Raw genomic sequence first — 23,151 nt, forward strand, 5'->3', positions numbered from 1 at the left:
GTCCTGAACACTGGTTAGGAAGAGGTTCAGCGCCATTTCTTAACCTTTTTACACAGATATTCCTTCATTCATCATTCAATGAGTGGAGTGCCCATGTATGAACTAAAAGATCACAAAACACACACTGTGGCCCTCAGTCAAATAAAAATAAAACTAAAAACTGGTAACTGCTACAAAGGAGGGGTTTAAAAGTGTGCTTTAAATGCCAGTATGAGTGTGAGGAAATGATGCTCCAAGGAAGCGACATCTGAGCTGAGATGCCCAGAAAGAGCTTTCCAGACAAAAGGAAGAGCAATGCTGAGATCCTAAAGGAGGAGACAAGACTAGAGGTGTGAGAGGTGGCAGGGGCGACAGTTAAGAGAGGGATAGGAAGTCCTGCAAAGCGATGCAGGGGAGGGACAAGATCTGAGGTGGGCGTATCAACATCTCTGGCTGCTGGTGACCAAAGGAAGGCTGAATGAAGCCAGCTGGCTTCTGGGACGGGTGTTGGCAAACTTTTTCTGTAAAGGGCCAGAGAGTAAATATTTTAGGCAGTGTGGGCCAAGAGGCAAACTCATTGATGTTATGTAAGTACAACATAACAAAAAAGGACAACACATGTCCACAAAATTTTCATTGATGAAGTTCAAAAATGTAATAATAATAGTAATTGAGTATAATTTTAAAAATACAGGCTGACCAGTGAGAAAATGAAATTATTTTTTTGGGAGGGATAACAAGTTATCTAATTGGTGTTCAGCCACTGAGGCATTAAAGCAGCCAAAGACAATATAAATGAAAGAGCATGGCTGTGGTCCAATAAAACCTTACTTATGAGCTGAAATTTGAATTTCATATCATTTTCATGTGTCATGAAGTATTTTTCTTTGGACTTTTGTCAACCATTTGAAAAAGTAAAAACCATTCTAGCTTGTTGGCTGTACAAAAACTGGAGCATGCGTCCCCCTCTTGTTTGCCAACGTCTATTGTGGAAGATCCCACATCTAGATATGTCTCATTGCTTGCTCAGAGTACATTCGTTTTTGGCAGGTGACATTTACAGGGCGATGCTATGTATTTCTTTTTTCATCCCAGCAAAAGGCTTGGGATATAAGGTCATTCCATTATAGGTGACACGAAGATCACCGTTTTTAAATTTTTTTAAAAAATATTTTATTTATTTACCTGAGAGAGAGAGCGCATGCGCGCGCAAGAGAGAGAGCACAAGCAGGGGGAGGAGCAGAGGGAGAGGGAGAAGCAGACTCCTCGCTGAGCAGGGAGCCCCGATGTGGGGCTAAATCCCAGGACCCTGGGATCATGATCTGAGCCAGAGGCAGCCGCTTAACCGACTGAGCCACACAGGTGCTCCTAAGATCACCATTTTAAAGGTACATTTTCCCCTTTGTAATTAGAAGTAATCCGGATGATACTTAGGATCCTGTGAACATCCGGTTCCCCAAAAACATTTCACTGAGTGGTTTTAGCTTTCATGGATGATTCTTGCCTGAGCCAATCATTACTCTGGAAGTAACAAAATAATTTTGATATGACTTTAAATGGCTGCCTAGTATGCCACTGTGTGGATTACATAATCACTTATTTAGGGAATCTCCCAGGATTGAAATTTTAGATTGTTTCTTTTCTTTCTTTCTTGGTTGCTATTACATGTAATGCTTTCATTTATATCCTATAGCTAAATATTTCTGTATATCTACGATTAGTTTTTTTCTCCTTAAAGATTTATTTATTTATATGAGAGAGAGAGAGAGAGTGCACGATTGAGTGGGGGGAAGAGGCAGAGGGAGAGAATCTTCAAGCAGACTCCCCGCAAAGTGTGGAGCTGACACGGGGCTCCATCTCATGACCCATGAGATCATGACGTGAGCCGAAACCAAGAGTCAGATAGATGCTTAACTGACTGAGCCACCCAGGCGCCTCCATCTATGATTAGTTTCTTAAAGAACATTACTTGAACTGAAACTAGGTCACAGAGTATAGCCATTTTTTAAAGGGTTTTGATCTATATTAACAAATTGTACTTTAGGGAATTATACCAAGTTTTGTTCCCATTAAGAATTATTAGTGTTTTGTTCCTGATATCTGAGCCAACATTTAAAGAGTACCATCACCATCATCAGATGAAAATGGTTTCTCATTATTTTAATTTGTGTTTATTCAATTATAGTGAGGTTGGAACATTTGTATTTCTTCTACCTGGTCATATCCTGTGCCCATTTTTCTATTCATCCTTTCCATATTGCTCTGTAAGAGCTTTTTATATATGAAAGATGTTAATTCTTTGCCTCTAATGTGCATTGTGCATATTTTTCCTAGATTTAGAAAAATGTGTTTTTTAAAAATATTAAAATTTATATGGTTATTTTCCTCCTCAAAAAAATTTAGGAATGGGGAGGGAAGGCAAAAAATTGACCAAGTGTAGAATTATTTTTGTTTACTATGAACTTAAGCATCTTTAAAGAAAAAGAACTGCCTAATGAAATTTAAAATTTTATTATCAGCACTCAAAATTCTCTTCTGATCTTTGCTACATATGCATATTATACAGCTGATCTCATTATGCACAAAACGTGCATTGTTTTTAATCCATCATTCCATATCTGCTTTACATAATCAGCACAGTTATATATATAATTTTTAATTAAGTCTATGAAATAATGCAATTTTTAATTAACAGCATGACTTAATAAATTTCATTTAGTTCTCATAAACCATTTAAGACCTATTTTTTCACTGGAATAAATAGCATTGCTGTGAACATCCTTGTATAAATTCTTTTTGGTTTCTTTAGGGTTAAATTCTTAAGTCAGTCTCAAAAATAAAACTACTCAATAACCAGAGGAAAAATCATGATACATTTAGGTTTTTATTGATCTCTGCCAGAGAACACTCCAGAATGACTCATTCAACATGTATTGAGTCCCAGGTATTTGAGTGTCACCTGCAGTGTTTAAAAGGGCTTATTTCCCCAAATCTCCAACATGGGTTTTGTTAAGTTTATTTATTCTGGCTAAGTTTACAGGGTTGTGGTTTCTGAAGTTATTGTAAATGGCACTTCCTTGGTGCTGGCAAGTCTACGCAAGAGCCCCATGATTGTCCCATGTATATTTCCTTCACTTATAAACTTCATCTCCTTTATCCCTTGTGGGATCAGATTCAGCAGTGGAACTCCAACACTGACTTCTATTCTTTCTACACTGGCTGGAGAGCTTTTAGATATAATTCACATTATGTGTTTTCTTTCCACTCTCTTCAAGGGCCAGAGCCAAGTTTCAGGCGGGTCTGTGTCCCTGGCACATCAGATATGGTCAGCGTGCAAAGCTAACGTCAGAGGGGGCGGCACCCAGGCACACCCTCACTCTCTCCAGGGGAGGAGGTCTGGCTTCTGCTGACTTGGTTCATCATCCCTAGGCAGCCCTGCCTCTGCAAGCCACGTCAACACGGCGTCTGTATCTTTCATCTTCCACCAGAAACAGGAGCTGTGGTCAGTGCTGGACCCGGCTCTCTGCGGTGGCCTGTGGAGGTCAGGCTGAGGGGGAAGAAATGCTCTAGAAGATGCTCAGAAGAAAGGTTTGTTGTCAGCATTAAGCACAAATACCCTTCTAAGATAAGAGGGGGATGACTGCACCTCTAGGGAAGATTTGGCAAAGTCTGGAGACATTTCTGATAGATTCAGTTGGTGATGCTACTGGCATCTAATGGGTCAAGGCCAGGGATGTTCCTAAACCTCCTACAACACACAGAACAGCCCTCCTCCACGACAAGGATGATCATCTGGTCCTAAATATCAGTGGTGCCGAGGTTGAGAAATCTCTGTTCTAAAGCAAAGTAGCTGCCCTCTGGGCCTCTCCTAAGCCCAAACTATTAAACCGAAGAAGAGTATCCAGTAATACAAACTGGAATGGACTGACTTCAGTCTTGTGTAGATAGGGAAATCACATTTGAGATTTACGTTTCACTGCGGTGTTTCATACGACCCTTGGCTCGTGTGGACCCAGAACTAGGCTTCTGAAGCCCAAGCACTGTGACCACCATCCACAGCACCCACCGGGAGCAGACTCCACAGCACGCCTTGCTGACTGTGCACTTCCCCGTGGCCTCTCACCTGAGGTTTCCAGTGAGATGGGAGAGGCAGTTAGGCTCGGGAAGCCTGCACAGAGCAGCAGGAAGGAGAAGAGAAATGATGCAGGCGTTCGTACACAACACCGAGGCAGCGGGTGAGAGCTGCTGAGAAATGGGGAGACAGCTACCTGGCCAGGCTGGTTTGGAATCAGACCCTGGAGCCCCCAGAGGCAGCTCCGAAGATTCGCCCTGCCACAGGGGAGCTGGGTGGTGGCTGGTTCTCAACGTTTAAAACCTGCTCAAGTGTATTCAAAGCAGCTTATGCTCAACAGTAAACCAGACTGAACGACAACAGGGCTTACCAGGGGCACTGGCGGTGGGGGAGGGGGAGGAGCCCCCAAGGGTGGGGGAGGTGGAGGCAGAGGAGGAGGCGGCGGTGGTGGCGGGGGCGGGGGCACTGGCATATGTCACGGCGTTGGTGGCTCTTGCTTCTGAATGGTCCCAGGAGAATCGTTTCTGCCCTGAAAGGGAGAAAAGAGACAGTTTTAAATCTGCATGTCTTTATTCATGCACCGGTGATATGTATCATGCAGACACGTGCATTTAATGGATAGCTTCCTTCTTTCACTTGTCCACTCACTCATTCGTGCTCTCATTCGTTCTTGCAATAACTACTGAAGGCCCCCTGTGAGGCAGGCATTGGGTCAAGTGCTAGGAACAAAAGAAGTAGCTAGATTTGGGCGCCTGGGTGGCTCAGTCAGTTGAGCGTCTGCCTTCGGCTCAGGTCATGATCCCGGGGTCTGTTTCTCCCTCTATCTCTGCCTCTCCCCCCTGCTCGTGTTCTCGCTAGCTCTCTCTCTTTCAAATAAATAAATAAAATCTTTAAAAGAAAGAAGTAGCTAGACTTTAGAGAGAATTAGGTGATAAAACTGATTAGCTATTAGTCTCAATATAAATGGAATATATAAATATGTCGATGGCAACACCCCATTCCGTAACGATCTTTCCAAATAACTGCATTCTATCTCTTTAGCATTAAACTTTCAGTTTTACCATTTCCGATGCAATTTGAAAATATTCTGTACATACTCCCATTTTCCTAAGCAGAGCAAATGGAATGAAATCTAACCTTTCTGAATGTCACAGGCTCAACGTTACTCACAATGCCAGCCTTGAACAACGCTTGCAAAGTGCATTAATCATTTTCCTGCTTCCTTCTCTTCTTTCAGCTCTCACTTTGCTTGCTGTTGCTGTGCTGCTGTTTCTATACAATCTGGTATTTGCTACATAGAGGGCTTTGGGGCACAATTCTGCAAATATGGTTATGTTTCAAACAGTTAATATTACAGGATGTCTGATCTCCAAATAAATGTGGTCTTTCTCTGTGGAGCGTGTGTGTGTGGGTGTGTGTGTCTTAGAATCCACATCAAGACACACTGAAAAAGCTTAAAATATATACTAAAGAAAAACCCCACAGTTTACAAGAATGAGGAAAACCTATATGAGAATCTAACAATTTAAGTGGAAACAGAAATAAACATCAAACTTAGGCAAGGGTGGTTTTGTGTTCAGAACTTCTGTCTCTGTAGTTAGTGGAAGGTAGAACAAGGCTTGTGCCCATTTCTTTAGCTTTAAACTCCTGTGGCATTTGTATTATTCCATGGTAATATTCTTATCTCTTAGAGGCAAAAAGCAATTATGTAACCTGGTACTTTGTTCTTAACCTAGTCCCCTGGATTTTGCTTACTTCAAACATGTTCTCTTTACCTTTGTGGATCGTGGCTGCCATGTGACCGGCTAATCACATTAATTTCCTCTAAGGTCAGTAGTTTAATCCCAATTTTATAGGTAAGAAAAATGACATTCAGAGATACTAAGTACTTTGCCCCAAATCCCACACAGCTAGTAATGGGTGGACCTGGTGGACTGGAACCCAGGCTTATCAGGCTCTAAAGCCCAGCCTCTTCTCAACATGATTTTTGTGTGTGTGTGGTAAAATGAACATAATACAAAATTTATTATTTTCATAATTTTAAACTGTACAATTCAGTGGCAACAAGTACATTCACAATGTTGTGCAATCATCCCCACTATCATCTCCAGAATTTTTCATCATCCCAAACAGTACCCATTAAATAATAACTTCCCATTCCTCCTTCCCCTAGTCCCTGGTAACTTCTATTCTACTTCATATTATTGTGAATTTGCTTCTTCTAGGTACCTTAAATATAATATTTGTCCTTTTGTGTCTGGTTTATTTGTCTTCAAGTTTCATTCATTTTGTAGCATGTGCCAGAATTTCCTTCCTTAATTGTATGTATACACCACATTTTGTTTATTCATTCATCTGTTGATGGTACTTGGGTTGCTTTCATCTTTTGGGTACTGTGAATATGACTATGAACATTGGTATACAAATATCTCTTCAAGACCCTGCTTTCAATTCTTTTGGGCATATACCTAGGAGTGGGATTGCTGGATCATATGGTACTACCCTGTTTTCAGCAGGGTTAAGAACCCCCTAAAATTGTACAAAAATTTAAAGTGGTGGGGCACCTGGGTGGCTCAGTCGGTTGAGCACCCGACTCTTGATTTCGGCTCATGTCATGATCTCAGAGTCATGAGATCGAGCCCTGCATTGGGTTCCTCACTCAGCAGGGAGTCTGCTTGAGATTCTCTCTCTCCCTCTCCCTCTGCTCCTCCTCCCGCTCACGCGCTCACTCTCTCTCTAATAAATAAATAAATCTTTTTTAAAAATTTAAAGTGGTATAAGATATACATGTAAGTTCAACTTTCATGTAGAAAGAGTCCATGATAGTTTTCATAAGAATTCCAAAGAGGTTCATGAGCTGATCACTATAGGAGACCACGATTTTCTTATAAAGTATTTCCCTCAAAGTTACTAGCACCTGATAATTTTTGTGTCACTGTTTCTTTCCTTGATAGTAAAACAGGAACAGAAAGACAGACAAAAATAATACTCATCAGAGTCCAGAGAGTAAAACTATACTAAAATTGAGCAGAGGTCCCAGGTGGTAGTAGATACTTCTTCTAAGTAGTGTCAATGTTATCTTATTATACAATAAAATGAATTGTGTGTATTAGACAATACGTAGAATCAGATAAAGCTGGCGTTTTACTGGCTGAATGCTAAAGCAAGTTGGATGTGAGCCCACAGTTCAGTTGGAAAAAATATGAATGATCAGTTATTTGTATTTTAACAATTTCTTTCATAAAAGGCACTGGCTATATCTTTTTGTCATCCTTCAGTGGCAAAATAATTTCAGTCAAAACTTTACAATAGGGATTAAAGGGTTGGCTGAAGTATCACAGAACAAGAGAAAACACAGAGGTCTCATTATGTAAGGATTATATCTTTTAAGCAAGATAGATGAGACAGAGCTGCTTCCCTTGAAGAACTGGAAAGGGATTAGAAAAGTAACTTTAGAAACTTAAATGTCACTTCCCTAAGGGTTTTGTCAATTATTGAAGGAAAAATGACCACAGGAAGTAATTAAGGGAAACTGTGGCCGAACGATTCATGTAACCCCTTAGCACACAACTGGATTATATATCCCAGTGTCCTCTGTGGTTAGATGTGACTATGTGACTGAGCACTGGCCAAGAGAATGAAGGTAGGCGTGATGTCTTCCACGTGTAGGTTGGCCCATAAAGACCTTCTACCCACAGCATTCCTCTCTTCCTCCACCCACTGGCTGGAAGGAAAGGTCCGATGTGTGGGCTCAACCACAAGGTATACAGAATCTGGGTTCCTGACTCACCTCTTTAAGGCCATCTGCCAAACACTCGATTGGACTTTACAAAAATGAAAAATAAACTTCTACTGTGTTAAGTCAGGGAGAGTTTGGAGTTAATTTATTAGAGCCACTAATTTTGAAGCTACCCAATACAGGAACTTAATAGAATATAGCCAATTCTCATTATTTGTGGTAGTTATATTCTATGAAGTTGCCACAGACACTGAGCTAGCAAATACTGAACCACTGCTCTTCACAGAAAGACAGGGTCAGACTCCTCTGGACATCTAGTCACAAGACTCTTGTAAACTCACTAATATAGAATCTTGTTTTATGTGTGTTTCTGCTTAAAGACACCTTATTTAATATATATTGTTGGTACATTAACTTGAACTCATGCCAACAGCATTATACCTCATGCCTGAATGAAGGTTCTCTACCACACATTTTCTCTGTAAGGCACGTCACAGCCTTTTTGTGCTCAACAACACTAGGGAGCACTTCAGCATTATATTTGGGAGGGGCCATTTCAAACAGCGAACTCATAAAACTTTGAAAAACATGGCACTAAACAGAATGTGCAAAGAACATAGGATTACAGTGTAAGAGCTGGAACAAGACTGCAGAGTCCTGCCTCGTTCCACCTCAGCTGGGAATGCACATGTGCATGGGGCGACTCCAGTTTTTCCCCTCTCGGCACGTTTCCTCCAGCAACCATGACAGTGCCCGTGAATACTGACTCTGGGGTTGCAGAGTTCAAGGAGTAGGTGATTAGCAAACTATGGAATCTGTGAATAATGAGGGTTGACTCTATAACTTTTTGAAACCCCTAGATGGGTTCAGGACTGCATTAGGTACTTATCATACAGTGTTCTGTTTAATGCCCTCAACGACTCTACAGTAGACACTTGGCATTTCCTATGATGGAGAACTGCATTTTGTCTCAGAGACATTACCTCGTTTCTACCAAATTTCAGAAAGAGTACGAGAGATGAATTAAGGCTCTGGTCTCTCTGATCCAAAACCTCATTTCTTTGTTGTCAGTTTTTAAAAAATTATTTATTTATTTATTTACTTATTTGAGAGAAAGAGAGAGCACACACAGAGGGAGAGGGAGAAGCAGCCTCCACGCTGAGCACAGAGCCCAACGCGGGGCTCGATCCCAGGACCCTGAGATCATGACCTCAACTGAAGGCAGACGCTTAACTGACTGAGCCACCCAGGTGCCCCATCATTTCTTTGTTTTAATAACTTGGTATCATTCAGGTCATATGACTTCTCTGCTTCCATTTGGCAAAGATTTTTAAATATTTCTGAGACCTTCAAGTGAAAGGGACCTCATACAGGTAAGTATAATTCTTCCACTTGCTTCTCCTGAACGGAGGCATCCTTGCTGTCCATTTAATTTTATCTTGAGAAATCTGAGAGGAATTAGGTGTCACTGGGCTTCTGTCTCGCTGAACTCACCGGAATGATTTTGCAAACTCTAGGATTAAAGGATATTTTTACGTGTGGGACTGATGGCTGTGAAGGCTTTTTCTTGACAGATAAAATAATTAAGCAATTACCTAGAGAAGTATTTGTTAAAATCTGACAGTTAAGAATGCAGAGCTCCAGGAAGTCACAGGCTGTACCCATGAGCTCTTTGAAGCTTTTGCTCTCCCAACAGACTTAAAACTGTTATTCTGCTCTGTAATGTATTAAAAAAAATGCCTAGGATAAAAAAAGCCAGATTCTCAAAGGCTTTTTTATATTTTCTCCTGACTCAGGAAGTAACTTTGAAAAACAATGTTGAGATGCAGGTTAGATATCCAAGCACCCTTAGAAGGTGTGCAGGATAACAGAACTAATGCCATTTCCACGTGAGACCCCGAGGACAGGGGACTGTGCTGCTCCTCGAGTCAGACCCGCGTCCTACTTGTGCCTCTGCTTTTCCCAGCTGTGTGGCCTTGGTCAAGCCACTTAGCCTCAGGGGGCCTCGTTTTCTTTATCTGTAAACTATCTATAATGCTTAACTCCTAGTTTGTCATCAGGACTAAAACAACGACTGTACATGAAGAGTATTATTACAGAGGTCATGACACACAGCAGACCCTTAACTGGAAGCTATATTTATCATCATCACACCACCACCTGCATCACCACAAATAACTACAACAAAAGGTGGAGTAGGACACCTGCCCCAAGAGGACTGTGGGGCGCTAAGGAGTGTAGCCATCAATTCAAACACCAGGAGGGCGGGGGAGGGGCAGTAAATAAATGTTTGGTAGAAGCTATTGCATTCTTCAGCAGGTGAAAATGTGGCTATAGGAGGCTGTTCTAGTTAGAGGGAGTAGCACATAAGCAGAGATACAGAAGGGGGAGAATGCAAGCAGCCTGGGAGGCTCTGTGTGTGTGGTTGGAGGACAGAAAAAGGCTAGAATCACAGAGGGGCCGAAAGGACACTACACTATTCTGCAAGTATCTCTTCTCTTGGCGGGGGGGAGGGGGGGGTGGACATCTGTCTCATTGTAGCTATCCACCATCTTTCGAACGTTTTTCCTATGCCTGAGGAATTTCTCACAGGAGTCCTACCTCCCTCAGCCAGAAGCCAGGAGCTCCTTTTCCCAGCATTCCTGGCAGGCAGGGAGCCGACTTGCGACCACTGAGTCAGAGGTGAGGAAACAGTGCATGGACAAGGTGTGGAGGGGCCCTGGCTCACAGGAATGACAGTCTGGGTCTGCAGCGGGAGGCTCCCCCTGCAGAAGGAATGCAAGCCCAGTATTGGCCCCATCCTCCCAGTTTTCCCCCAAAGGCCCCAAATCCAGACTTTTGTGGGAAGTCCAGTTTTGGAATGTGGGTAACTAATTCAAAAAGCATTTTTAAAAATCAGTGGGCCAACAGAACATCCCTGCAGGTCACACAGGATCCAAAGACTGCCATAGTGCAACCTCTTATCAGGAGCTAGTGGGGTTGAGGGTGTGGGAGTGAGTGATGAACCCTCCCTCCTACTCCTCTGCTCCCCTTCCTTCCCCACCAGATCCAGAAATAGATGTGGACTGGGCTTGCCGAGCTTGTTACTATAAAAAGTTCTATAGGTATATATACCAACTGAGCTTTTTCAGAGTGATTTCAGAGAGAAATCGCTTATGGTAAACAATTTTACACACCAGTTGTTTTTGTCAAAACTATGCGCTCCTTTTTTTTTCCCAAGAGTAATTTGTCAGATTACAGTTGGTCACAAGTAGAATATGTGCCTATTTTAAAAATATAAGCAAGAAGGATTACTGCTACTATTTGACAAAAGCTTCTTTTGCTGGTTCTTAAAATACATTTCAATAGGAATTAGAAAATAAAATTCTCTGTGCACTCATAACTTTTTATGTTTTGTCACTGTCCCACTGAGTCTCTTATTTCTTTGACTATGAAATGGGGGAGGCGAGCAGAGATTTCTCACCTCTGAACTTTTTTTTTTTAAAGATTTTATTTACTTATTTGAAAGAGAAAGACAGCATGAGAGAGGGGAGGGTCAGAGGGAGAAGCAGACTTCCCGCTGGGCAGGGAGCCCGATGTGGACTCAATCCTGGGACTCCAGGATCATGACCTGAGCCTAAGGCAGTCGCTTAACCAACTGAGCCAGCCACCCAGGTGCCCTCACCTCTGAACTTTTTTTTTTTTTTTAAAGATTTTTTAAATTTATTTGACAGAGAGAGACAGCCAGAGAGGGAACACAAGCAGGGGGAGCGGGAGAGGGAGAAGCAGACTCCCCGCTGAGCAGGGAGCCCAATGCGGGGCTCGATCCCAGGACCCTGGGACCATGACCTGAGCCCAAGGCAGACACTTAACGACTGAGCCACCCAGGCGCCCCACCTCTGAACTTTTAATAAGGCAATCGAGCCCCATGTGACTGACAACCCATTGCTCACATTATGATCTCAGCAGGGTCCTACAGATCAGTCATTTATTTATTGAAGGTGACTTGTGGCCAGGAAATCACAATCCACAAGCCCATGAGCATACAAGGCACAAATAAAACACTCCTCGAAAAATATACGTGGCAAAGTTGCCAAAGCTATAAGGAAAATAACAAAGAAAATTAAAAAAAAAAAACACCTTCTCTCCAGGCGACAGTGAAAATGATTTATGAGTGCTCACTTCTGCTGTCACTTCCTCATTGTGTGATGAGTGAATTCTTTGGGCATCGCCTTCTCCTGGGGCTTCCCACCTATAAGATCTCACATCCCACACACCACCTCTCCCAGTTAACATTGTCCTCATTTAGGCCAAAGGGAAGTTGATACCCTCACTGGTATGTATCCTCAATGGTATAAAAGTCCTGGAAATCTTTAGCCTTTTGGGGGAGTTGGGGCATGTTGGGCTGAGTAAGCAGGGAAGCAGGGGACAGGGGGAGGGGAAATAAAAAGCACAGGATAAAAAACCCTTGACCATTTGTGTCATAGAGAATAGTAAAACAAGTTAGCTCTGATATAGCCATTACTATGTATCGGATCCTGTTCTTAGGGCTTTTTGTATGTTAACCCATTTAAGCCCCACAACAGCCCAATCAGACAGATACTACTATTGTCCCCATTCTTAAGATGAGGACATTGAAGCACAGAAATGTTAAGAAATCTACCCAAAGTCACACAGGGAATTAGTAGGGGAGCTGGCATTCAAACCTGGGATATCTGGCTCCAGAGTCCATGCTCTTAAGCACCATGCTAACTTAAGTCACTTAAAAACACATGGCTTCTACTCTGGAAAATAGTATGGAGGCTCCTTAAAAAGTTGAAAACAGGGGCACCTGGATGGCTCAGTCGGTTAAACGTCTGCCTTCAACTCAGGTCATGATTCCAGGGTTTGGGGATTGAGCCCTGCATCAGGCTCTTTAAAGATTTTATTTATTTATTTGACAGAGAGAGAGAGAGCACAAGCAGATGGAGCAGCAGGCAAAGGAAGAGGAAGAAGCAGGCTCCCCGATAAGCAGAGAGTCCAACGTGGAGCTCCACAGAGAGATAGACAGACAGACAGACACACACACACACACACACACACACACACACACACACACACTGGAATATTACTCAGCCATCAAAAAGAACGAAATCTTGCCATTTGCAACAATGTGGATGGAACTAGAGGGTATTATGCTAAGTGAAATTAAGTCACTCAGAGAAAGACAGATACCATATGATTTCACCCACGTTGAATTTAAGAAACAAAACAGATGAACAGAGGGGAAGGGAAGGAAAAATAAAATAAGATAAAAACAGAGAGGGAGGCAAACAATAAGAGATGCTGAACTCTAGGAAACAAACTGAGGGCTGCTGGAGAGGGGTGGGTGGAGGGTGGGGGTAATTGGGTGATGGGCATTAAGGAGGGCACATGATGTAATAATGAGCCCACTGGGTGTTATATGTAACTGATGAATCACTAAATTCTACCCCAGTAACTAATAATACAGTATATGTTAACTAAACTGAATCTAAATAAATAATTTAAAATAAAAAAATTAAAAATTGAAAAAACACATGGCTTTTATAGTTTTTGTCACATTCGTATACCGCCTGAACTTACTTTTAATTAAATACTTTTATTTTGCAAAAGAAACTTTAAATTGTTGCTATAAATGGAAAACCAGTATCATCTGCCATAAATAGAAGGTAGTAATAAAAATGAATGCAATAATTATTAAAATAAAATGCTATCTATGTACCATCTAAACTCATTCAGGTTTCCCTGGTGATACCTAAAACTTTGTGCTTTGGGAAACAGTGATCTAGAGCGATGCTTCCCAGACTTTAATGGAGAATGAATCACAGTGGAGGGTGGGAGTATGGATCTTGTGAAAATGTAGATTCTGATTCAGTAGTCTGAGTGGGGCCTAAGATTCTATATTTCTAACACGCTCCTAGGTGAGACCAACACTGCTGGTCTGGGGACCACATTTTAAGTAGTTCTAGAATGTAAGAAAGGCACTGTGTCCACCCCAGACCTCCTGAATTAGAATCTTTGGGATTATCTTATCAACAAGTGATTTTTGCGCCTGCTAAAGTTTGAAAAGCTCTGTTGCAGAATATCTAGGATGCTGAAACTCTCTGTCCCACACCATTGGAAGTTGTGTCCTTCACTGAAAGGCTCCTTTTCTATAGATTCATTTAACTTCAGCAGGCTGGATCCATGAAAATGGCATACTGTACTTAGAATTGGAACTCACACACAAACGTGAAAGGGAAACCACGCTGAGTGCCCATTCACGTCTCGCCTAGGTGATGGGAAGGAGTTCTAACATCTGGGAAACACCGCCCTGATGAGAGCAGCTCCTGAAGCTGAATCTACTCAGCCCTGATCAGACATTGTAGTTAAGTGTCTGGTGAAATGCTGAAAGGATTAATGCAGTCTTGCCTATGCGAGTTCTAAAATGAAGACATACTTTAACCACAATCTAATATGAAACCTAGCAAGTCACGCCTACAATGACTCATAAATTGGTTTCCTTTTATAAGACTCTTACTGAAACGCAAATTTGTTCCCAGATCATTCATCGAATTTGTTATGATATTTGGACAGTATTTGGCAAAGGGAAAAATGGAGTTATTGGTAATATTTATCATTGATTCGGGTATTTAAATTATAGCTAAATGCCATGAAAATCATTGCGTGTGCCATTCCCAAGGGTGAAAGGAGAAAACATTGATTTCCTGTTTTTCTTTTTTTTTTTTTTTTGCTGCCTTTGAATGAACTAAAAGAAGAACTAGGCTTATTAAAAATACATGATATTAATCACACATTTATAAGTAAGCCTCATTTTATATAACAGCTATGCTTCTGAAAAAGGGCATCTCTAATTTTGGAAAATTTAGTATACAAAAGGAGGGGGTGCCTGGGTGGCTCAGTTGTTAAGCGTCTGCCTTCAGCTCAGGCCAGGATCCCAGGGTCCTGGGATCGAGCCCCACATTGGGCTCCCTGTTCCGCGGGAAACCTGCTTCTCCCTTTCCCCCTGCTTGTGTTCCCTCTTTCGCTATCTCTCTCTCTCTCTGTTGAATAAATAAATTTTTTAAAAAAGTATACAAAAGGAGTTTATTATGCAATGGAAACCCGTAATCAATGTTATAAAATAATGAGTCATTTTACACAATAAATTGCCATCTTTTTAATTAATTTATTTGAGGATGTTAGATTTTATGAGGAGGGTGTTTTTTACTTTCTAAGGCTAAGGTGGTAACTTTTGACTTAGGATGGTGAGCCCTCCTGAAAATGATTTTTTGAGAATCACTGAGGAAATAATGTGAGGACAGGAGGTGGCCCAGGGTTCAAGGCTACAAGACAAATCTTTCCTTTTCAAGTTTCACTTCTGAGACAGTATTTTCGCCTTATTTGTACTGCTCCAGCTTGGGTCAGAGAAGGACCAAGCAGATTCTGGCGCCTCTAGTCTCTTGTCCACCTCGACGTTCTGCTAGAACCTCAGACAATCCGCTGCAAGGAGCCACTCTCATCTCTCACCAGGCAGATCCCGTCCTATGGCAGCAAGCACAGTTCAGTGACAGCCAAGTGACATGAGGTCCCACCTCTCAGGCCTCAGGGCATCACTCCCCCATTTCACACATGCTCCTTTCGTGGCTCCTTTCGGTGGCAGCAAGTTCTACATCTCATCCTCCACTCTGTTCTACGCACCGAGACTTTACCCACACCACACTTGAGACATTTTCTTACATACCTTTTCTTTATATGTCTCTTGGTCCATGTTATTCAGGCTGCATATTATAGCATCTGCCACCTGAGAAATTCCTACTGATCCTTTAAAACACACTCAGGTCCCAGCTTCTCTGCAGAGCGTTCCTCCTCCCTTTGGCTGAGCTAACTGCATGCTGCCAGTGGACATGTAAAATGGTGTGGCTACTTTGGAAAAGTCTGGAAGTTCCTCGAGATGTCCAACAGTTATCATAAGACCCCCCAATTCTACTCCCAGGTATCTACCCAAGAGAAATGAAAACATATGCCCACACCAAAACTTACATGTGAGTATTTCTAGTAACATTGTTCGTAATAGCCAAAATGTAGAAACAACCCAAATGTCCATCAACTTACGAGTGGATAAACAAAATGGCCATGGGAGGAAATATTATTCGGCAATAAAAATGAGGGAAAGACTGATACATGCTATAGCACGATAAACCCAAAAACCATTATGCTGAGTGAAAGAAGCCAGTCGCAAAAGGCCCACATACTATACTGTCCCATTTATATGAAATATCCAGAATAGGTAAATCCACAGAAGTAAAAACTAGATTGGTGGTTGTTAGGGCTGAGGAAATGGAAGATGAGGAGTTACTGCTAATGGGTTTCTTTTTGGGTTGATGAAAATGTTCTGAAATTAGATGATGGTGATGGTTGCGTGAATATTCCAAAAACCACTGAATTGCACAATTTAAAAGAGTGAATTTTATGTTATGTGAATTATAACCCAAGAAGGCTGTTGTTACAAAAAACAATTGGTGCAACAGGATTAGTTTCAGGCAAAACAGAATCCAGGGCAAAAAATATTAACAGAAATATATGGTGGCTCTGGAAATGTGAATTAATTGCTTCCATGGGTAATGGACATGTAAACAGCATAAGAAACCTCTGAAGCAGACCTTCCGTGGTTGAAGGGAGTGAGGAGGGTATGAGCAAAGCTTTGCCACCCGCACATGTGCCACCCACGAGAATTATCGGGAGAAGTAGCAAATAGGTAGACCAATTTGGGGATCCACAGGAGTGAGGGTGGATATTTATTGCACTAGAATCACAGTAAATGGGATAGAACCAAGACTATTAGTTTGGATGTCTGGAATGGGGGAGAAGAATCAGCCCAGGATAAGCCCACTGCTCCTTGCCAAGACAAGCTAGTTAGTGTTAAATAAGGGGGACGGGAGAAAGTGTGTGTCTGGTGGGGAGGGGCATAGACGGGCAGGGAGAAGTGGGTGTAATTTGAAGCCTATGAGGTGCTTTTGGCAAATGGAAATTTAGATCTGAAATTTAGGAAAGAATCAGGACTGGTGATAGTGATTCAGGAATCTTTACATAAGGCAGTTGGGTATGTTTCATTCTCTCATGCTAATTGTATGAAGATCTGGAAACGCATAGCATTTTAAACCACTGAGTTGCCCTCTGTAATTTCTAATTAAGTCAGGGACATGGCTAATAATGGCAGTTAGTCAGGTGGCTGATCCTGCTAATTGCCTATTCAATAACCATTCCCTCTTCTTCCTCATGGCAAACCCCCTAATTTGTGGGTGGGGAGATGGCAGTTGCAATTTAACCAGCTAAAAATATTTGATTTCTCAGACTTCTTTATATTTTCAGCAACCTTGTGACATCATCTTGGCCAACAAGATGTAGGTGGTAATAGCTAGGGAGGGCATCTCTTTCTGAATAAAAAGGTAACACCTCCCTAATGGAAGGGCACTCACTCTGGATATTTACACCTTCCTTTTCGTCCTGAGTGTAAGCCCAGAGATACAGCAGCCATCTTGTGACCATGAGGCAACCAGATGTAAGATGAAAGCATTGTTTGAGCTCCTGTATCAGCCCTGGACTGCCCTTCTTGGGAGTCTAGTCTGGTTCCATAAGACAAATAAACATATCTTTTTAAGCCAGATTCTGATGTATATGTGGTTTTTGTTTTGTTTGTTTGTTTTGGGTAGCTGAATGCAATCCTAACTGATGTAAGTTACATTTGAACTAATATATATTGAATATATATATTAGTGTTACTGTATACATTAGTATTATATTAGTATATAACACACATATAGTGAGACTATAAAGACATGACCATTTCAATTACTAAAAAGGAAGTTTAAAAACAAAATATTCTTTTTTTTAAAAGATTTTATTTATTTGAGAGAGAGAGAGAGAGAGAGCGAGCAGGAGAAGGGGGAAAAGAGGGATAGGGAGAAGCATACTCTCTACTGAGCAGGGAGCTGACATGGGGCTGGATCCCAGGACTCCAGGATCATGACGTGAGCCTAAGGCAGATGCTCAACTGACTGAGCCACCCAGGCGCCCCCAAAATATTGATTCTTACTACCACGAAGTCCTGAAAGCATTAAGGGGCTTAAGAGGTAGTATACAGCACTGGATTTTTCTTTTTCCAAATAGTGTGATAAAATTTGCAGCTAATATGGGACTACCGTATTAAGAAAATTCATCAATACACACTCTATTAACGAGCATATGTGCATGAAACACCCTTCTGGATGAGGTAAACTGAGCTGGCATATTTAAACGGCTTTAGCCAAAATGAATGTTCTTAAAGATAGGATTGTTCACATGACTCTCACAAGAATTATAATCTGTGGAAGAAAGAATCTTTCTACTCCCCCAGGCCCTCAGTGAACATAGCTAAGAGAATAGCATGTCCTCAAACCACAGCTTCTGGCCCTTCACAGAAGAGCTTTGGCTGGACTGTGCTCTGGGATTATGTCTCCGGAACTGCAGTCCATAATGTTCTAGGAAACATTTATTATTGCCTTCTACCACAAAACTTCTATTGTCTTCATGGCAGGGACCACGTGGAACACTTAGATCTCTATGGCAACAGTGATTGCTTTGAAGACCTGCCAGGAGAAAGTTATCCCAGGTTTTAGGACCTGGAAAAGCTGTGCAACTTGATCTGTTTTTATCTCATGGCCACTGTGGATCAAGTAACTATTTGTGTTGTCCTCTTTGTTTTGGCTACTGGGAGGCTCTGACAAATTTTTAATCCTCTCTCCAGAAACTACACTAGACTTTATAAGTGAACTTACCTCTAGAAACTCCCTGCACCTTATGATATAGTCTTATTCTCTAAATTACCTCTGATTTTATCTTGCTTCCCAGTGTGTGTGTTCTCTTTACCCTGGTTTCATTCTCTATTAATTTTATGTTTACTATTTGTTTTTGTAAACTCCTCAAACGCTTTATGGAATAGGAAATATTTTAGGCGAACAACTTTTAAAAGCATCAGATAGTGGCAGTTATTTTATTGACCATTGCTATGAAGGAGGTACTGTTCTCAGCATGGAACCTATCTTAAGTTATTTACCCTCAATATGAGATAAGCACTCTGAATTACAAAATTTCTACAAGAAAAGAAATAATAATATTGAATTTCTCAAAGAAGCAGAGACCTTCTGATTTTATAGGCTGAGCTCAGCATCCGTCAGCTTTAAAGGAGATATCTATTATACATCTTGTCTTTAAAGTCATGCCTGATGATCCATATCAACAGAGGGGAATGAGACCGTAAAAGTCAAAAGGGCAGATAATCCAAAAATAATTGACTTTTGCTTTTAGAACATAGAGGTTTTCATTCATTCACTCACTTGTTCATGCAGTACTCATCATGTGCCAGGCATGGTCAGGTTCTGGGAACAGAGATGAAGTAGACGAGTACCTGCCCTTCAGAAGCTCAGCTGCAATAAGCGAGAGTCAGGGAGGCAAAAGGTACCTCGGGGTTATAAATGGGCTGATAGCAGACCAGAGCAGGGTGTGACATGATCATTTTATGACCAGATTAGTCCTTGGTCTCTGTGTCACAGCTGACAATGGGAGTAAGAAGAATCAGCTCCTTTGTAGGGCTATTGTGATGATTTCGTACATATAAAGCTCTTAGCCTAGGCTGGCATGTACTGTGTGTTCAGTGCGTGTTAGCATTTAGCTCCTAAGGCACAGTGGACAGCAGCTCGGCCATCTTGCTTTGTCACACACACATACTCATATGGACACATGTTCTCAGAAGCTCAAGAACTGAGGCTGGCTACTGCTTCCTCCGAGCTTCTCCCTAGGAGCTCTTTTCCGGATGTCATCATCTCAGATTCAGCATCTTCCTGGAATATATCACCCCCACACGGTGAATACTCCTTCAAGTTGTGCTTGAAAATCTTCCACGGTACCTGGTCCACACAACACCCACCCAGCATTTTCCCCACATTTGCTCTGCTTCACTCTATCTCGTTGGCACTTCAACACGGCGGGTAACTACACGATTCCCCTGCTGCATAACGGGTCAGGTTCCCACTTGAACAGGTTTAAGACCCAACTAGAACTGCAAAACGGGAGTCTCAAGTGCGTTACTGGCTGAAGCTGATAAGAAAACATGTGCTGCACCTGTTCAGCATCAGCTGGGAATAGTACGTCTCTTCAGTTCTGTGCAGTGGCTAAATAAGAAGGAACTAATCATTTTCTCACCAATCCTAACTCATAGTTAATCGTTCCCTCTCCCAGTTTGTTTTGTCATGCTATCAGCAAAGTCAGTCAAACATTACGATTCCTTTCTAAATATTCCAGCCGCCAGATGGCAGGAACACTACTGTGACAAGGCAAAACTCGCCTAAAGATAACTTCATGATGCATAATCATGCTTGATGGCACTCGGCTAAGCAGATTCACCCAGAGATACCTCTTTAGTTGCCCCACTTAACCCACGTTCTTTACACCAAAACCTCATAATTCCAAGAATAAGGCAAACATTCAACCCTGCAATATGAAACTGGCTGGTAAAACAAACACGTTTCTACTTCTCTAAGGTCTGAATTTTTGGCAGAAATATAAAATCCTTAGAAGACCACACATTAAGATTTCTCTCTAGATACAATGTTACTGTGCCTTAAAGTTTCAAATATTTCTGCACCAAATTTAATGTATATTTACAACATGCTGGCTAGAAAACAACTTTCCTTCCTCTGCCGAGTTATTTCTGTAGAGTGTGTGGTTTTTTATTGTTTTTGTTTTTACTTAAGCGTTAAGAAAAGTATCTTTGTAAATTCTAGGATGTAGGAAAGTTCACTGTTCCTCCCTGGAGAAAATTCTACTAGAGTTAATCATATTTTGGTTTCTCATACCTTTGCTAGGTTATATTATTCATTGTGTGTGTGTGTGTGTGCACGCACGCGCGTGTGTGTTTGAGTAACCATAAAATCACAACCTGTTCTATATGGTTTCTGAACAATAAATCTCCTAAAAAGAGCGTTGGCAAGCTAGGCCAGCTGGCTTTCTCCTGTTTCTAAAACTGTATGTTCTTAGACACACGCGCTTCCTCCATCCCTTCTGCTGCTGGCTAACTTCAGTCTGTGACAAAATCTCACACGCACAATTATATGAAAACAACAGAGACTCCTGGAAAGGAACACAGAGGGGGCAGGGCAGGAAGCCAACCCTGAAGTCTCTTATCCCCGCTTCAGGTAGCCGAAAATTGTCTGTTTATGGTGGTATGTACAGAATTTGAAGTCTGTGTACCAGGTACTTAACCCTGGCTCCCCCAAGTAAGGCATTTAGAGCATTTTAAAAGCGTGTGACTTTTTATTTGCTCATCTGTAAAATTGGCAGAATAACAATATCTCCCTTAAAGAACTGTGACTCCCACGAGGTGATGTTCATACAGGCATTTGGTAAAGCCCTCTGCAGCGCATGTTTCATTTCCCGTTATTTCTCAACTTTCTTTTCTTCCCCTGTCCTTTTTTTTTTCTTCTCTGATTGGGTTTTTGTAGTTTTTAAATGTATCTCTAAAATGCACTGCCTGGAAAACTGCACTAATCTGTGTGCTACCACAGTGAGTGAATTTTTAGCATTAAATTTTTATTTACTTTTTTTATCGAGGTAACACATAAGTCAAGTGCACAAATCTCAAGGGAATGACTTCATAAATATATGTGTACACTTGTGGAATCACTTAGTAAGGCAAGGGAGGGAGCATTTCTAATACCCCAGAAACCCCCCTCATGCCCTGTCCAGGTCATTACAAGGCCCAAAGGCAACCTCACTGCTAACCTGTATTGCCATGATTAGCTTTGCCTAAAGTTACAAAAATAAACAAACATACAAAAAACCAACTCAGGGAAGGCTGGGGTCCCAGTGATAACTCCTACAGCTGACCATAAGAAATGTACTTCCAACCCTCCCTCTGAAGCAATAAAAGATTTTGGAAATAAGGAGAGGGGCTTGAACTTTCTAAATCACAGGGGTCACGCAGAACAAGGTCCTCATTTTGTAGCTAATGACTCCCGGGGAGGCGAAGTGACAGCCCAACTTCCTGCTACAGAGTAACTCTGCTTCCAAATGTTGCTGTCACAAAACACAAAAACATCCCGAATGTGAGGGATGCTGCCGGGGCATCCCAGCGAGCCGGGAACTGCTCTCCGGGCCTCTCCCAGTAGAACTTTCCAGGGAGCAGCGTACACTCGGTCCCTACTCGGCTCCAGCTCCAGCTCCCGCTGCAGGCACACCCACGCGGCTGGCACGCCACGCTCAGAAGGCACTGTTCCTGCGAGCCTGTGCCTGCCTGCCCACAGGGGCAGGGCTTGTTCCTCACACCCCCTTCCCAAGTGTCCGCTCCCACACCCCTGCTCTCCTCCGCCTCCGGGGTCTGGGGGGAGGGGCAGTCTCTGCCACCTTCTCGGACTCCTTCAAGGGACTTTAAAGCCCATGTGTGGCCACATCTAAATCTCTGGAGCACAGCCAGCGACTGACCTCAGGGGCCTGGAGATGAGCACTGGGAGGGGAGTCTTGAGACCTTCTGTTAGGTGCCAGCTAGGTCACCACGCACGAGCTGTGTGACCCTGGGCAAGTCACTTCACACCTCCGGGACTGGCTTCCTCGTTGGGGGGACTGGCTTCTGTATCCCCAAAGCCATCTCCAGTCCTGCCATGTCCTAGCTCTTCTTTACTCCGCCCCAGCTCTTCCTGAGACTGCCCCCTCCTCAGGGAGACCCCAGCCTTTTGTTCTGGGCGGTGGGGGGGAAAGCGGGGAAGGGAGAGCTCGGTGAAGCCCAGGCCGGGCAGCCTGGGCTCCAGGAGCCGCTCATTGGACAGTCGGGTCAGGGCAAGTCACCAGGCAACCCCACGGTGACCGCGTTCCCTCCGCGGTCGCGTTACCGCCTGGCTCAGAAGGCGCGGCACGGCGGGCAGCGGGGGGGCGGGGATCCCAGGACACCGGCGCGCGCGCGGCACCCCTGTCCGCGCCGCGGGCCACTCCGCCCGGGGACCGGCCCGAGCGGCCGCTGCCCCAGCGCGTCACCACACCCCCAAGCCACCCCCAACCCCCCAAGCCCGGCACGGACCCGGACACGCGCGCGCACCGCTACCTGCAGCTAGCTGTGCCGCGGGCCGGACAGGACTCAAGCTCCGGCCGACGTCCCCGCCGCCGCCGCCGCCGCCTCCAGGCTCCGGGCTCCGTCCCGCAGCCCCGGTGCTCCAGGCGCCGCCGCCGCGGCCACGCTGCGCTCTGTGCCGCTGAGCTCGGTGCTCCTGCGCCCGGTGCGCCCCGCTCCCTTGTCGCCGCCGGCTCTGGGGCTGCCGGGACGCGGAGGCGGGGCCGTCGCCCCACCTGCTCCGCG

General features: G+C 43.2%; 1 long non-coding RNA gene across 1 annotated transcript; it reads right to left on the reverse strand.

Annotated features, from left to right (window-relative positions):
• Window positions 1-2,474: 2,474 nt before the first annotated feature.
• LOC145716526 (uncharacterized) lies at window positions 2,475-23,151 on the reverse strand. Its single transcript, XR_014139232.1, has 2 exons — window positions 22,900-23,151; window positions 2,475-4,580 (listed from the first exon to the last, which is right to left on the reverse strand). It is a non-coding gene; the product is annotated as an uncharacterized LOC145716526 (long non-coding RNA).

Source organism: Leptonychotes weddellii, chromosome 12 (assembly GCF_054177405.1).
Source record: "Leptonychotes weddellii isolate Sample4059 chromosome 12, ASM5417740v2, whole genome shotgun sequence".
Classification (NCBI taxonomy): domain Eukaryota; kingdom Metazoa; phylum Chordata; class Mammalia; order Carnivora; family Phocidae; genus Leptonychotes; species Leptonychotes weddellii.